Raw genomic sequence first — 18,279 nt, 5'->3', positions numbered from 1 at the left:
GATCATCTTAGCCCCAGCTTAAGGGGAGAAGAAAAGAAACAGACTGAAGGGGAAGGGGAGGAGCGATAGATGAGAAGCAATAGAGACAAGGGTCAAGGGGATTCCGGCACATTGGTGGTGTTAAAGAACGATAGAGCTAAATATCCAAACCACAGAGCCAACAACTCTGAAATCATGAGACCCAAACTTTAATAACCAAACGTAAAAGGTGCCTGTCAAGAGGGCAGGCTGGGCTAGGGTGGGGGTGGGGATGCGGCATAAGTAGGAGAGAGAACCTAGGAACACCGATGGAGGGGAATGAACAGTGATGACTGGATTGGTGATGGAACATTATCTGTCAGAAACCCAACTATAAATGACTTCATAACTCATGGTGCTTTAATAAAATAAAATTTGGGGATAAAAACTTAACAGAAATCCCTACCAAACTGGACAGCCTCTGTGCCTCGAGCTTGGAGTCTGAGGGCTCTAAGTTTCGCCCCCAGTGTGCTAGCTGTCAGCCATCGTGGTTTCATGTTCTTTTTCTGGAAATATACAGTCTCAGCAGTTTGTGCAAGCCAGTGGCTCTCAGAGTAGGTATATGTGTGGGGGAAATATTTCCCCATTATAACCAAAGCTCATTTTCAGAACTGTCTCAGCCTGAGAAAAGTTTATCTTTTGTAGCAATCTTCATTGTATTTATTCAATTAGCATCTATATTTTTACTAGATTATAACTTTCTGGTTGACTGAGCCACATTGAACTCAACTGCATTTAAGCCACAGCAAGAAAGATGGCTACTATATAATATACACTTCAAATCAACTTTTGAGCTAAAGGACTTTAAAAATATTAAAATTCTATCCCATCTAAGATATTTCAAGTTCTTACACAACATTAGTAATCTCTTCTTTCTACACAACTTTTGAAGTTCTTCTCTACTTTTCTCCCATCAAAATACCTTCCAGTTGTAACTTGAAACAGTAATTAGCCCTAGAGCCTGGTTACTTTCACCCCACACAGTGCACATGAATTACATTCGGTTCTGAACTGAACTGAAAACCCATGGCCATTGCACCCAGCAGCTTATGAACTGGTGGGAACATCTCATAGCATTCCAAGTTAGCATTCCATTCCTTCCAGATTCTAACTTCTTCTTGTTGTTTGGGGGCGACACAGAGTTGTGTTCATGGATTACTCCTGGCTCTGTGATCCCTGGTAGTGTTCAGAGGACTATATTCTGTGTTGGGGACTGAATCATGGTTGGACACATGTAAGGAAGGGCCTTACCCACTGTATACTTCTCTTCTCTCTCTCTCTCTCTCTCTCTCTCTCTCTCTCTCTCTCTCTCTCTCTCTCTCTCTCTCTCCCTCTCTCTTTCTCTTTCTCTCTCTTTCAGATCGAACAAAAGTTGAATTAGATAAAGCTGCTCAATTTCAAGCTCACTAGTTCTAAGAGGAAAGACAAAGACAGTCCAGACAGGGAGTCTTCATAGTGCTCTTGCAAAAATCTATACCCAATATGGTCACCAAAGCCCCACCAGAAATGAACACTGAACACAGAGCCAGGAGTAAGCCCTGAGAACAGCCAGGTGTGACCCAACACACACACACACACACACACACACACACACACACAGAAAGGGGTTACCAGGGAGGAAAAAATCAATTAACTTGAAGAAAAGTCAACAAACAACTTCCAAACTAAAGCACAGTAAGAAACAAAGCTGAAAAAATAATCAAGTCATAGGGATCTGTGGGACAATATAAAACAACCAACATATGTGTAACTCCAATCTAAGAATAGGGGGGGAAAGATAATGTAACAGGAAAACTACTTAAGAAAACTATGTTAACAGTGTTCTCCTAACTTGATTTTAAACAATCCTAAGAGCAAAGGAAATCCAAATAATCTACACAAAGAAAAATAACTGAGCATATCATGGTCAAACAGTTGGAATTAGAGAAAAAGAGAAAAATCTTACAACATTCAAGGATGTTGTATACTATGTGATTCAATTTAAGATGCTTTCTCACAAAGCCAAAACTAGAGACAGAAAATTCTCAGTCTTTACTCAGGGTTGAAGCAGGCGAAGGCACTGATTACAGAGGACTGTGTGGGAATATTCTGTGTTGGTAGACCCTTTTTGCATGTTGACTGTGGACATGGTTATACACCTGAAAATTTTTGTTTAAATCAATAAAAACTACACACCAAAAAAATAATTTTATTTAACATAAATGTACCTCATTTAAGAGAAATAAAATGGTGCCTTGAAAAATTGCTAAAACTTAAACATTTTCATACAGGTAAAGGCAGAAAAAATCTGTTAGCAGATACCACAAATAATATACAGAAAATTCTTCAGAGTGAAGATTTATCAAATAATATCAGACTATAAACATATTTAAAAAATGAAGAATCTCACAAATGGTACAACACTTTTCTGATTTTAAATTTATTTAAAAGACACTTATTTAAGGTAAAAATTGCAAAAGTGTATTTTTCAATTTGTAAAATATATTAAAGTAAAATATATAACAACAGCACAAAGTACAAGAAAGAACTAAACAGAAATACACAATTGTTAGTTATATATAAAGTTAAAATGTCATATATAGTTATATACTAATTTATGTTGTAAATTACTCACAAATTAGCATAATATTATAGATCATGATAAAGAACAGAGATTATAATCTTACCCACAACCATCTAAAAATATAGATCAATATAATGCAAAAAAGCAGAGAGGAGCCAGAGAGACAGTACAGGAGTTAGGGATTTGCCTAGCTTGCACCATAGTTCAATCCCCAGCATGCCATAGTCCATGAAGCATCACCTGGTGTGGCCTTAAAGGTACACCAGTATTGCTTACCAGCAACCGCTTGCTTGCAGCAATGTCTCTAGACTGTGAATTAAGCCATAGTCCCACGCCGGCCGAGGAGGGGAAAGGTCCTTCTTTCTCATTTTTTTTCCCTTTCCGGCGAAAAGTGGCGTCTGCCATATTATGAGGACCATTAAGGAGGGGCCCATTTTGGCACCCAGAGACTTACAGAAATGCATCTAGACTGTGAGCTGAGCTATGACTACAATCCACCCGGAGAGGAGGAAGGATTCTCTCTCCCAACGCTTTCTTTCTACAGGGATGATAGCCAGCGACTGGAGCAGCAGCGCCCACGTGGCATCCGCCATCTTCTAAGACTCACAACCCAAAGGTACTTGCTTATCGTGACGTGGTGCACAAGAAATCATGGGATGTTGGTGTTTCTGGCACACCCTCTGCCCAGATGAGATCCGGAGCAGCCGCGCACGACACGGCCAGCCCCTCTGCTCCTTAAAGACTATGATCCAGGAGGTCTACTAACCCATTCTGGCACCCAGAGACTTATAGAAATGCATCTAGGCTGTGAGCTGAGCTAAAACAACAGAAATCCAAAACCGCATGGCCTCAAGAGCGGCCACGCAAGCTCCTATAATCTTCATTCTCAGCAATGGAAAACAAACTATCATATAAAGCTTTTTCAGCAGGTTTGATTGTTGGGGGGAAATTCCAAATAATAATAATCAGTTCTCTGTTGAAATATTGAATGTATCCAAAGTGTAGAGAGAATAAAGTGAAGATCATTCGCCACTCAGGTGGGGGGGTGGGGGGAGGGGGTATATTGGGGTTCTTGGTGGGGGAACAGGTGCACTGGTGGAGGGATGGGGGGTTGATCATTATATGACTGAGACTTAAACCTGAAAGCTTTGTAACTTTTATCACGGTGATTCAATAAAATAAAATTTTAAAAAAAAAAGAGGTATGAACTTGGTGGCTCGGGAAGGGAAAAAAAAAAGAGGTATGAACTTGAAACAGCGAGACACGTGGGCAGTCTCGGGCCGGGGGCGATACCAGCATGAGCTCCACGTTCGCGCGGCTGTTGTGATGCTGATTGACCACGATCCAGAGGCCAGCTAGACTACTTTTGGTACCAGCAACTGCTTGGTTGCAGCAATGTCTCTAGACTGTGAACTAAGCCATAGCACCATGCTGCCCCAGGAAGGGAAATGATGCAATTTCTAACATAAATCTCCCTGGATTAATTACTAAAATACTAAAATACAGAAATCCTAAACCTCGCAGCTGCGATAGAGAGACTTCATATCTCTTCATTCTCAGCAATGAAAAACTAATTATCAAATGCTTCCTTGTCAGCAGGGCTGTTTTTTTGGGGGGAAACTCCAACAATAATAGTGAGCTTTGTGCTGAAATATGAAATGTAATCAAGGTAAAGAGAAAATAAAGTGAAATTTATTAGCTACGTAGGCAGGGGTGGGGGGTGGGGGTGGGAGGTATACTGGTGTTTTTGGTGGTGGAATATGGGCACGGGTGAGGGGACGGGTATTCGAGCATTGTATAACTGAGACATAAGCCTGAAAACTTTGTAATTTTCCACATGGTGATTCAATAAAATAAATAAATTTAAAAATAAAGATACACCAGTATTGCTGAGAATGGACTCAAGGCAAATGAGCACTACTGGGTTGCCTGAGTAATCTCCAGCACCACAGGGTCTGAGAATAACAACTTCCTTGTGTCCCAGTATTGAAACTCTGGCCCTGTCTGCTGAGAAATAACTGGGACGGGCACTGGGTCTACTGGGAGACTCCCCCGCCTTCATGAGAAAATAAAAGTCAACAGAAGATACAAAGAATGGAAAACTGAAAAACTGTTAATTCAACAGAAAACAAAAAAGGGTAAAAACAAATGAAGATCCCCAGAAACTGCTTGCAGACATGCTGCTAGACTGTCAACTAAGCCATAGCCCCATGCCGGCTGAGGATGGGAAATAACCCTCTTTCTCGGTTTTTTTTCCCTTTGTCAGGCGGCATGGCATCAGTCATATTATGAGGATTACTAAGCAGGCATGAACTTGGTGGCGCAGGAAGGAGGGGGAAAAAAACAGTTATGTACTTGGAACAGCGGGACTTAATATCTCTTTATTCTCAGCAATGGAAAACTAATTATCAAATGCTTCCTTGGTAGTAGGGCTGTCATTTTTGGGGAGAAACTCCAACAACAATAGTGAGTTTTGTGTTGAAACATGGAATGTAATCAAGGTAAAGAGAAAACGACATGAAATTTATCAGTTACGTGGGCGGGGGGGTGGGAGGTATACTGGGGTTGTTGGTGGTGGAATATGGGCACTGGTGAAGGGAAGGGTATTTGAGAATTGTATAACTGAGACATTTGCCTGAGAACTTTGTAAACTCCCACATGGTGATTCAATAAAAAAAATTTTTAAAAAAATGAAGATCAAACAGGCCATATAGGCTTAAATACAATCATATCAATTACAATAAGTGTCACTGTCACTGTCATCCCGTTGCTCATCAATTTGCTCGAGCGGGCACCAGTAACGTCTCCACTTCTTGTTACTGTTTTTGGCATATCAAATACGGCTCGGATAACTTGCCAGGCTCTGCCCTGTGGGCGAGATACTCTCAGTAGCTTGCCGGGCTCTCCGAGAGGTGTGGAATAATCGAACCCGGGTCAGCCACATGCAAGGCAAATGCCCTATCACTGTGCTATCGCTCCAGCCCCATAATAAGTGTAAAAACTCTAAACATTACAGCTACAAAACAGATAAAAGACTGTTTTTTAATAATGTAAGAGGAGAAGCAAGAGGAAACTGAGAAATTTGGCATGCTGAACATGTAACTTCTGAACTTATTAAGAAAAACAATATTCTGCCATATTTTGGTATAAATCCTTTTTTTCTCTACCTGTGGGAATAATGAACATAATTTTCCAGTGAACATTTTTTCCAGTGAATCATAATTTTACTCATACTAGTATCCAGCAACATAGACTTCAAGCTGAAAAAGGTTCTAAGAGATAGTGAAGATCATTTCTTAATGACTGACGGATTTGTACATCAGGGAGAATTCACACTCCTAAACGTTTATGTACCTAATGAGAGACCAGCAAAATACTTAAAATAACTGCTAATAGACTTGAAGAAAGACATTGATAGCAATACAGTAGTAGTTGGAGATATCAACACCACTTTGTCACCTCTTGATAGATCAAGTAGACTAAAACTCAGCAAGAAAATACTTTGGGTTAATAAATACACACACACACATATGGCCTCTCATCCTCAAAAGGCTGAATACATATTCTTCTCCAATGCATATGGGACATTCTCCAATACAGACCACACTTCAAGAAATGAAAGAGGACATGAGAAAATGCAAACACATGCCCTGCTCATGGATTGAGAGGATTATCATCAAAATGGCAATACTCCCCAAAGCACTGTACAGATTCAATACAGTATCTATAAGGATAGCCATGTAATTTTTAAAATAAATAAATCAAACAGTCCTAAAATTCATACAGAACAACAAACCTCACCCCTGAATAGCTAAAGCAGTATTTGGGAAAAAGAAGAATGGAGTCATTATGTTCCCCAACTTCAAATTGTACTACAAAGTGGTAGTAATTAAAACAGTATGGTATTGGAATGAAGACAAACCCTCAGAAAGATGTAATAGACTTGAATGTCATGAGACACACTCTCAGATATGTGATCAGATGATATTCCACGAAGGAGCAAAAATATTAAGTGAAACAAGGAAAGCCTCTTCAACAAATAGTAAAAAAAACATTGCTCAGCTACATACAAAAAAATGAACTCAGACCTTTTTCTATGCCATGCATAAAAATCAAATCAAAACGGACTAAATACCTTGATATTAGACCTAAGTCTATAAGATAAATCAGACCTGAGTGCATAAGATACAAAACCAAAATGAAGGCAGAACTCTCCATGACATTGAAACTAAAGGCATCTTAAGGATAAAACATCACTAACCAAACCAGTGGAAGCAAACATAAAATGGGACTACATTAAACTAAGAAGCTTCACAAAGTTAATGATGAACAGAATACAAAGATAGCCCACTGAATGCAAAAAAATTATTTACCCAACACTTATCTAATAAGGGGTTAATATCCAAGATACATAAGGCACTTGTTTTACAAGAAAAAACATGCAGCCCCATCAAAAATGAGATGAACAGATTTCCTCAAAGATGAAATACAAATGATATTTTTGCATTTCATATTAGAGGTACATGAAAAAGTGCTCTTTATCATTAATTATCAGGAAGATGCAAATAAAAACAACAATGACATATCTCATATCACAGAGGCTGGTGCATGTCAAAAAGACATGTGCTGGTGTGGGTACAGAGAAAGGGACTCTCATTCTCTGTGGGAATACCAACTGATATGGTCCAGCCTTTCTGGAAAACAATGTAGCACTCACAAAACTAGAAATGGAGCTTCCATATAACCCAGCAATACAGCTCCTGGGAATATACCCTAGTGACCCAAAAACACAATTCATAAAAGTCATCTGCATGCCTATGTTCACTGCAGCACTATTCACAATAGCCAGAATCTGGAAACAACCCAAGTGCCCTAGAATAGATGAGTGGATAAAGAATGGTACCTCTATACAATGGAACACTACATAGCTGTTAGGAAAAATGAAATCATAAAATTTTCATATACATGAATGGACATGGAGAGTATCACGCTGAGTGAAATCAGTCAGAGGGAGAAAAACAAACAGAATGATTGAACTCATTTGCAGGATTTATATAAAACACTTAGCATGTGAATAATATTCAAAGACAGTAGAATCAAAGGCCAGGAGGACTAATCCATGGTAAGGAGCTTGTAGCCAAATAGGAGGAGAAGAACAGTTAGGACAGAGAAGGGACTACATATGACAATAACAATTAGAAATGATCACTCTGACAAAAACTGAGTGCTGAAAGGAGGTAAAGTGATATGTATGATAGTCTTTCAATAACAGTATTGCAAATCACAGTGCTTACAGGGAAAATGAGAGAGAGAGAGAGAGAGAGAGAGAGAGAGAGTGTGTGTGTGTGTGTGTGTGTGTGTGTGTGTGTTGGGGGGGGTGATGTCTGCCATTAGAGGCAGGCTGTGGGGAAAGGGAAAGAGGGGAGGGGGTCTGAAGGAACATTGAGAACATTGGTGGCAGGAAATGTGCACTGATGAAGGGATGTGTTGGAACACTGTATGACAAACTCAATCACCAACCACTTTATAACTATGTCCCATGAAGATTCAATTAAAACATTCTTAAAGAATAAAAACAAAACACAAGGCAAGGATAAATAGGGTTGTTTCAGAATAAAATTTCAGGCTGGCAAGATAATACAGTAGATAAGGTATTTGTACTTTGCACAAATTATATCAATCTAATATCCAGGACTGGAGTGATAGCACAGCATGTAGGGCATTTGTCTTGCACGCAGCTGACCCAGGTTCGATTCCTCCATTCCTCTCAGATAGCCCAGTAAGCTACCGAGAGTATCCTGCCACACAGCAAGCTACCCATGGCGTATTTGATATGCCAAAAACAGCAACAACAAGTCTCACAATGGAGACGTTACTGGTGCTCGCTCAAGCAAATCGATGAACAACGGGATTACAGTGCTACAATATATGCTATCATGATTTATAATTCATATTCTTTGATACTACTAAAATTATTTGGGGGTACTATAAATAATACCAGTGTAAGATGGCAAACACTTATCTACTATATTATCTTGCCAGCCTGAAATTTTATTATTCCAATAAACAACCCTATTTAGATGGCAAGCTGAATTGAAAAATGCCATGTATACTCTCACAGCTCCACAGACTGGCCATTCCTCCTCCCCATCACTCTCCTTGTGCCTACAACCAACTCCTGACACAAACATCTTATTATCTGGCCTTTAACAACTCTACAGTGGACTCTAACTACTTCTGGAAAGGATTCTCCATTCTAGATGTCATTGAGCACATTGATAATTCATGGAAGAAGTAAAAATGTCAATATTTACAGAGTCTGGAAGAAAGTAATTCTAACCCACGCTACAGAAAAACCAAAGAAAGAACCAAACAGTGCAACAAACTTCCTTACATCTTCCTTTTCAAAAATGACCACAGCCTTCCTAACTTTAAGCAACCACTATACTGATTAGTTAGTTGCCAACAACAAAAGGCAAGCCCCTCAGTGACAAAAATGACTCACCCACTGAAGGAAAGCACCTGACTCGCTCTTCAGCATGGCCCTGGTTCTAACCCCAGCATGACATATGTTGCCCGAATCACTACCAAAAGTGAACCTGAGTGTAGAATTGGGAGAAGGCTCTAAGCACTGCTGGGGATACCCAAAAAACAACCAAAAAAGGCATTTCATTATCTGGACAACAATATCTAAATTTAGATAATGTTTCCATTACTTTGATAATAATTTTTAATAGACTAGATGCTTAAGATTTACTCCTGCCTATGTACTCAGGAATCACCTCTGGCTAAACTAGCTCAAAGGAGAAATTTACAGCATTGACTGCTTATATTAGAAAATTACATAGTAGAGCAAATAAAATTTATAACAACTGTTATTATAATCAAGAGCAAAATTAAAGAACGGCAAGTATTCTTTAAACTGACAGGTCAGCAAGAAAGACTATACAAAAACAAAGAAATCCCATAGTGATATTAAAAAATTATCTATGACTTTATAGTTACGGTAAAAAAAATCTGAAGACATGAAAAATGCACATACACCTCAATGCCTTGGGGAGAAAAGGTGCACTCTAATTAATGGAATTACATTCTATGAAAACAATTCACTAATAAAAATTGGCTGTATTGGGAAAACAGGGGCCAGGAGGACTGGTCAATGGTTGGAAGCTTGCCACAGGTGGTGTTTGGGAGTTGAAGGGCATTTAGGATAGAGAAGGACCAGTATGACATGATAGTTAGAAATGATCCCTCTAGACAAGAACTGAGGGTTGAAAGTGGGTAAATGTATGTATGTGTATACATATATATATATATAGATACACACATATATGTTGGGAATAGTAAAGGTGTTTACTATTTAGTATATATACATATATATATAAATATATGATAACCTTTTAGTATCTGTATTGTAAAACATAATGCTCAAAAAGAGACAGAGAGGCACACACACAGAGGAAGAAGGGAGAGCGGGGATGCCTCCACAGGTGGGAGGAGAGCAGGAAAATGGGGACATTAGCAGTGGGAAATGTACACTGGTTGGAACATTATATGACTGAAACCTAATCATGAACAACTTTATAACTGTGATTCTCACTATGATTCAATTTTTAAAACTCAGCTGTAGTCCTCAAGCTTAAAATGTGGAATAAATTAGGTTAGGCTGGGGAAGTAAAGGGCAGTTTAAAATGCAAACGTTAACAGAGAGAAAACAACTATTAGTCATTTATATTTGAGTCAGGAATGGAAGTACAGATTTATTCAGGATGAATGGTTATTTCCCATAGCACAAAATATGTGATGCTCCCCAAATTTTTCTAACGAATCAGTAGCCACACAAAATCCCTTTGCAGTCTGTGATTCCTCTGTCCCTAGAGTATCACATGGGTTCATCATGAAAGGCAACAGAAACATAATATCAACTAACCTGAGTAGCTCTAAGGGATTTAATCTAGTATATCATTCCACCACCACCCAAGCTTCCCTCAGTTAAACTTTAACACAGCAAAACTTCTTCTAATCATCATTAACTGAAGCTATGCTGTTTCCCTAGCATTATTGTCGCAATAGCAGATATTGATTGCCACGATGTGATACAGGTTAAGAAACATTTAAAAATCTAAAACATTATTAATTTTCTATTAGAGAATATTTGAAGGTTAAAGTTTCTTACTTACGTATTAATGTATTTTTACAGGATAATATTATATACATGAAAACACATACACGCCCCACCTCAGTTTCCCCCTTTATAGTGTCTCTAGAAAGGCGGTAATAACACTTCAAAGTTCAAGGGGGAAAAGAATTACGATAAACACCTTTACTATTCCCCTATGGAATTTTCCCTTTAAACTTAATACTTACACACACACACACACACACACACACACACACACAACTTTGCTACTCCTACAAGGTATGATGGTATTATTTTTTCAAATTCCATTTTACAAAGAATCACACATTCACATAGTAATCATATTCAAGTGACATTCAACTTCAAAATAACAGTTCAATAATGCGCACTATTTGTTAAACCTATTCTCAATTCTTGTCACATATTATTTCAATCTTTAGAACATTTATATAAAATAAATACCATTATGAAATAATAATACCCGTATGTCACAGACAAGAACAGTGTGACACAGAGAGATTAAGCAATCTGCCAGCTCTGTTAATAAGTGACAGAGCTCTATTTTTGAAAACAAGATGTCCAGTCACAGTTCCCGGCCACCATGCTCTCCACTTCTCATGGGCTAGCTTATTTCTTGCAATCATCACTTATTTCACAAAAAGCATATCTCAATCTCTTTAATGCAATTACTAGTCTTCACTCCGATTTTAAGGGGTGAAAGTAAGAGGAGCCAACTATTAACTGAAGCTTCAGTAGAAAGTGCCTTATCTGGAGGCTGAAAGAGTAAAGAACAGTTTTGTTAACAACTTGAATAGGATTCAAATAACCAGAGTAGCAGGAGTCAACCTCCTTTCTTGTTTTCTATGCTTCCTGGGAGGGCCATAACCCTTCAAATTTTCTTATTATTCCTACTTTCTTTGTGCTCCTGATCCTGTTACATATTTATGGTCTGAGTAGGAAGACACTAGCAAAATGAGCTAGGTTTATAGCAGCTGTGCAGCGCTCCTAAAATCAAAGGTGATAAAATCCAAGAGTGGATCTTCATAAGAAAAAGTAAATCCTAAACTTAACACAGCTTATTCTACAGTCACTTGCAAATAGCAAATCGCCTCTTTTCTTGTATTTTAGAATCACAGATACACAAAGTTCTCCGATAACTTGCAGCAAATAGGAGTCTCTAAAAGATTCAAAGTTTACTATAGGCAGAGTTAAAAGTCAAAATTATCCTTATCCATGATGAACACCAGTGTTCTTCTTTTATTAAGGAAGAAGAGGCATAAATCAAAGATTACAAATATGGCAGTGAGCCAGAATCCAGAAACACCATAACTACCATTGCTATGATCATTATTTGTGCTTTAGAGAAAAAAAGCTAAAGGGCAATGGAGGCAAATTTTGTGACTGAATTTGGTGGCTTTATTTTTCTTTTTCCTTACTTTATCACAATGTACTCAGAAATGACTTATAGGAGGACTGTGGCCAGGAATCCTGTACACACGCATTTCATTAGTCTGCAACTTTCCCTGGCTAATGGAAAAAAACAAGGATTATGTTAGAAGCAGTGCGAGAAATCAAATCATTACAAAGAAATACATGCATATTCACTAGAGTAACATCAAGAAATATAAACATCTGATAGTTTGATTGCTACTGGAATGAATTTAGAAAATGAAGAATGCCAGATTTAATTGCAATGAGTAAAGAGCTGAGATAATGACAAGGTCAAACATTGACCTGACAGATTAATATGTAAATTCTATAATAACTGTTCTCCAGCACTTATCAGAAAAAGGCATCATAATAAAAAAGAAACAGATATATAAATGAAAATAGGACATATATTTATTAAGGGCAAGCTTCCTCCTTTGCACTGGGCTAAGCATTATGAAGGACACAAGAATAAAATGAGATTTTCTACATCAACAGAAGTCATCAATCCATTGCATATGTGCCAAATGTTAACTCCCTTCCTTTCTTCCAGCAATAATTTTATTTTTGCTGAATTCTATTGACTACAGAGTCACCTGAAAAATATGTGAGGTGGAGAAAGCCATTTTTCCAACATATAAAGTTGGGTACACCAGATTTCACTGGCTGCTGAAAGCCACACCGGCAGTGCTATCTGAATCAGAAAAGTGGGACAAAAATCAGATGATTACAAACTGGCACCTGCTCTCCAATAAGTATAAAAGACTGTTTTTAAAATTATTATTATTATTATTATTAAAGGACTGTGATTAACAAAGTTACTGATGGTTTAGTTATAGACACATAATGTTCTAGTGCCAAAAAAGGGGAGTCATTTTTGATGTCCCTTAGCCATGTATATGTAATAGATCTCTTTCTGAAGTGAAGATTCAAGCCCTTGGGTCACCTGATTCAGAGTACAAGTGCTAATGAAAATCAGAGAAGGAAGATAGTGACATAGCTTAACTCAAAACAGAAAGACGGTGGACTGTCTGAATCTTTAGTGAGACCTGGAAAGGCAGGAAATTAAATAGCAAGGAAGAAGAACCAAGGTACAAACAAAGGAAAGAGCAGTGAATTCCTCAGAAAAATATGCTACATTACTCCTAAAGGAACAATAGGTGAGTAATGTCACCTCAGGAAAATATGATCTATTCAAAAAAGGGGGCTCCCAAAACCATGTCACTGGTTGTCTAATTAGGAGAGTACCTTCAATAAATAATGAGAGATTTCTCCTCAAAGAGAACAGGTAAGTCCTGATAAGATATACCAGTTCTATGTGTGTACATAAACAAAAGCAGGTGTTTTAATTTGTGCTGTTGTTGTTAATTTTTTTTTAAATTATAGAATGAAAAGGTTTGACCCAAGAAATGTAGCTTGTTAGTCAAGACTTTAAAAGAATCACCAAAATTAGAACTAATTAGCAAGTGCTTTGAAAATAAATATTCCTATTATCTGGTTCAGTAACACCATATCAAGGAATCTAAAGAAAGGAAACATCAAAGAGCCAAAGATTTACAAGCAAAGATGCATATATAGGGTTACTTAAAATGGTTATTTTAAAAAAGAAAGACATTTATCACCAAACAATTATACAGCTGTTGATTAAATCCTTTTTTAAATGTTTATTTTATTTAGTAACCATGAAATTACAAAGTTATTTATGATAGGGTTTCTGGCATACAATGTCTCCACCCTAATCCATGGACTAGTGTCCCTTCCCTCCACCAATCCCCGTCCCCACTATTTGCCTCTCACTCACCCACCTGCCTCTACAGAAGCACATTTTTTATGCTTTTCAAAAATAACTTTTGGCACTGTGGTTTACAGTCATGTTACTGATAGGGTTTCATGCATAACACTTTACCATCTTTCAGCACCCCCTCCTCCTCCTGATTGAACACTTCCCTCCACAATGGTTGTTGCCCATCCTCGTCCTGGCCTCCGACCACCCCCACCCCCACACACAATTGACATATTTCCTACTGAAGACCAGTTCTCATGTTCTTTGTTTCCACTTGGACATTCATATTTTCACCATTATGTTTCTTTATGTCCCCTATATTAGAGAGATTATTCTGTCAGACTCTCTCCCTCTGACTAGCTTCATTCAGCATGATATTCTCCAGATCCACCCATGGAGCAGGAAATCACATGATCTTGTCTTTTCTTATGACCGAGTAATATTCCAGCGGGTACATGTACCAGTTTCTTCATCCAATCATCTATTTCCAGATATCTGAGTTGCTTCCAGATTCTGGCTGCTGCGGATAGGGCTACAAAGAACATAGGAATGCAAATGTCTTTTCTCCATTGTTTTTGGACCTTTGGGGAATATTCCAAGAAGTGGTATATATGAAAGTGGTATAAGTGGGTCATATGGAAGCTCAGTTTCTGATTTTTTTTTAGAAATGCCCAGATTATTTTCCAGAAAGACTGGATCATTCCCACCTGCATTGAGTGAGAGTCCCTTTATTGCCCCATATCCACACCAACATTCATTGCTCTTGTTCATTCTGACGTGCGCCAGTCTCTGTGTAGTTGCTGTTTCTCATTGTTGTTTTGATTTGGCATCTTCCAAATGACTGTGATTCAAAGCATTCTCCATGTACCTTCTGGCCATCAGTATTTTGTCTTTGAAGAAGTTTCTGTTCATCTCTTCTCCCATTTTTTGATGGAGTCGGATATTCTTTCCTGTAAAGTTCTAACCAGTGTTTTATAAAGCTTGGACGTTAGCACTCTATCAGATGAGTGATGGGCAAATAATTTCTCCCAGTCTATGGGGTGTCTTTGCATTTTGGTCAACACCTCCTTTGAGATGAGATGCAGAATCTTCTGGACTTATTGCAGTCCATTTGTTTATCTTTGTTACTGTTACCTTGGGGAATGTCACTGACTCTTTAAATATGCTTCTAGTTTCACTGTTGGGAAGAGTTCTGCCTAGATTTTCTTCAATGTACTTTATGGATTCAGGTCTGATACCGAGGTTTTGTAATCCATTTTGATTTCACTGTTATTCATGGTATTAGAAAGGGAAGGGGTCTGAGTATATTTTTTTTTGCATATGGCCAACCAATTTTCCCAGCACCTGTTGGAGAGGCTCTTCTTGCTCTGCCTCCTACTTTTTGCTCCTTTTTAAAAGACTAGTTTTCCATAAACCTAAAGCTCTATCTCTAGATTTTCAATTCTATTCCACCAAATGCTGTCCTTATGCCAGTTCCACACTGTTTTACCACAGCTTTGTAGCACAGTTTGAGGTTGGGAAGAGTGATGCCTTCCATTTTCTTTTCCCTAAGACTGCTTTAGCTATTTGGAGAGAAGGTAGGCGGGGGTGATATTCCATATGAATTTTGGGAGGTTTTTTTTTTTAATCTATCTCTTTCAAAAAAAAACATCATAGTGATGAAGGGAGGGATGATAGGGAGTTTTTCTTTTCTGCTTGCGGGCCACACACCACAGTCATCAGGGTTACTCCTAGCTCTGTCCTCAGGAATCACTTCTGGTGGGTTGGAGGGACCATAGAAAATGTAGGGATCAAATCTGGGTCAGACGTGTCCAAGACAAGCACCCTGCCCTCTGTACTATCTCTCTAGCCTTTTAAAAATGATTTTGCATTGAATCTGCAGGTTGGGTAAGTACTGTTGTCTTGATAATGTTAATCCCCCCGATTCATTAACAGGGAATGTGTTCCCATTTCTCCTGTCCTCTTCTATTTCTTTCACCAATGCTTTGCAGTTTGCTTTGTACAAGTCTTCCACGTCTTTTGTTAAGCTGATTCCTAGGTACTCAATTTTCTGAAGTACAACTGTGAACAGGATTTTTTTTAACTTTTTCTCCTTTAAATTTCATTATTTGCATACAGAAAAACCATAACCTTTAGCATGCTGATTACATGCTTTTGAAAATAGAGGAAAAGGAAAATAATCATGATACTCATGACAAAAATTAAAAATATACATCAAAACAAAATTTGAGATATCATCTCATGCCAGTGAGAATGACAGATAGCCAAACATCTGGAAGTATTGTCAGCAAGATTGTGATGAGAAAGTCAGATCAAAATGGATTAAAGACCTCAACATCAGACCAGAATCCCTAAGGTACATTAAATACAAGGGTGGTAAAACCCTCCATGACATTGTAGCCAATGCTATCTTCAAAGATGACATGCCGCTGGCCAAGCAAGTGAAAACAGAGATAAATAAATGGGACTACCTTAAACTAAGAAGCTTCTGCACCTTAAAACATACCATGACCAAAGTACAAAGACAGCCTACAGAATGGGAAAGGATATTCACCCAATACCCATCCGATAAGGGGTTGATATCAAGGATATACAAGGCACTGGTTGAATTCCACAAGAAGAAAACTGCCGACCCAATAAAAAAATGGGGTGATAATGAACAGAAACTTCCCCAAAGAAGAAATCCGAATGGCTGAGAGGCACATGAGAAAATGCTCTACATCACTGATCATCAGGGAGATGCAGATCAAAACAACAATGAGATACCATCTCACACCACAGAGAGTGGCCCACATTCAAAAAAACAAAAGTAACCGGTGTTGGCGCGGATGTGGGGAAAGGGACTCTTCTTCACTGCTGGTGGGAATGCTGACTGATTCAGCCCTTTTGGAAAACAATATGGACAATTCTCAAAAAATTAGAAATTGAGCTCCCATTTGACCCAGCAATACCACTCCTGGGAATATATTCCGGAGAGGCAAAAAGGTATAGTATAAATGACATCTGCATTTGTATGTTTACTGCAGCACTGTTTACAATAGCCAAAATGTGGAAAAAAATGGAGTGCCCAAAAACAGATGACTGGTTAAAGAAACTTTGATACATCTACACAATGGAATACTATGCAGCTGTTAGAAAAGACAAAGTCATGAAATTTGCATATAAGCGGATCAACATGGAAAGTAATCATGTTGAGTGAAATGAGTCAGAAAGAAAGAGAGAGACAGAGAAAGATTGTACTCATATGTGGAATATAAAGTAACAGAATGGGATACTAAGTGTCTCCACTACCCAGGAGTAGTAGAGATAAGAACCAGGAGATCTCTTCCACAACTTGGAAACTGGCCTCACATGCTGGGGGAAAGGCAGCAGAGATAGAGAAGGGAACACTTAGTAGAGAATTTTGGGAGGACCCATTCAGGTTGAAAGCTGCAAAAGTAGACTATAGACTGAACATGATGACCACTCAATATCTCTATTGCAAAATTCAATACCCAACAGGAGAGAGAACAAAAGGGAATGCCCTGCTGCAGAGGCAGGGTGGGGTGGTGGGGGTTGGGGTGGGGGTGGTGGGAGGGATACTGGGAACGTTGGTGGGGGAGAATGGGCACTGGTGGAGGGATGTAAACCAAATGCAAACATGAAAGTTCATAAGTTTGTAACTGTGCTTCACAGTAATTCACTAATTAAAAAAATAAATAAATAAAGACGGATTTTTTTTAAAGAAACTATAGAATCACATCTTAATCAGATGATATCTACAGTTTAATCCAGGCCTCAGTCTGGGTGTATTATATTCTCTGAGTTCAAACAATCATCAATTAAATATGACTTTTGAAGATATTTTTCATACTCTGAGTTCTCTTTTCATTTTTGGCCATGCCTTTTGCAGAGCAGAAGTTTTACATTTTTCAATGAAGTCCAGTTTGTCAACAATTTCTTTCACAGATTGTGTCTATGGAGTCATGTTTAAAAAGTTATTTCCAAACTCAGGGTCATTTACATTTTCTCACATATTTCCCAAGGTTTATAATTATGTTTTATATCTGTAATTTATTTTGAATTAATTTTTTTGTTAATGATGTTCAGTCTATTTCTACCAATCGCCCACACCCAAATGAGTTTATGCGCATCTTTCTTTAGATGTAAACAATTAATAGCAAAAATGTAGAAATTTGAAAAAAAAAAGATTTTGATGAGAAACCCTCATCCACTATTGGTTAGAACATCATCTGGTTCAAAAAGGGAATGCTCTGCCACAGAGGCAGGGTGGGGTGGTGGGGGATGGGGCGGGGGTGGTGAGAGGGATACTGGGATCATTGGTGGAGGTGAATGGGCACTGGGGAA

At 38.3% G+C, this 18,279-nt stretch overlaps 1 protein-coding gene across 3 annotated transcripts in view; it reads right to left on the bottom strand.

Moving 5' to 3' along the window:
• The window catches only part of IGSF11 (immunoglobulin superfamily member 11), a 169,894-nt gene that overhangs the window by 63,449 nt on the left and 88,166 nt on the right, over nucleotides 1-18,279 (bottom strand). The window lies entirely within an intron of this gene.

Source organism: Sorex araneus, chromosome 2 (assembly GCF_027595985.1).
Source record: "Sorex araneus isolate mSorAra2 chromosome 2, mSorAra2.pri, whole genome shotgun sequence".
NCBI classification, from domain to species: domain Eukaryota; kingdom Metazoa; phylum Chordata; class Mammalia; order Eulipotyphla; family Soricidae; genus Sorex; species Sorex araneus.
The sequence above is the reverse complement of the archived record's forward strand: the minus strand, read 5'-3'. Positions and strand labels throughout refer to the sequence as shown.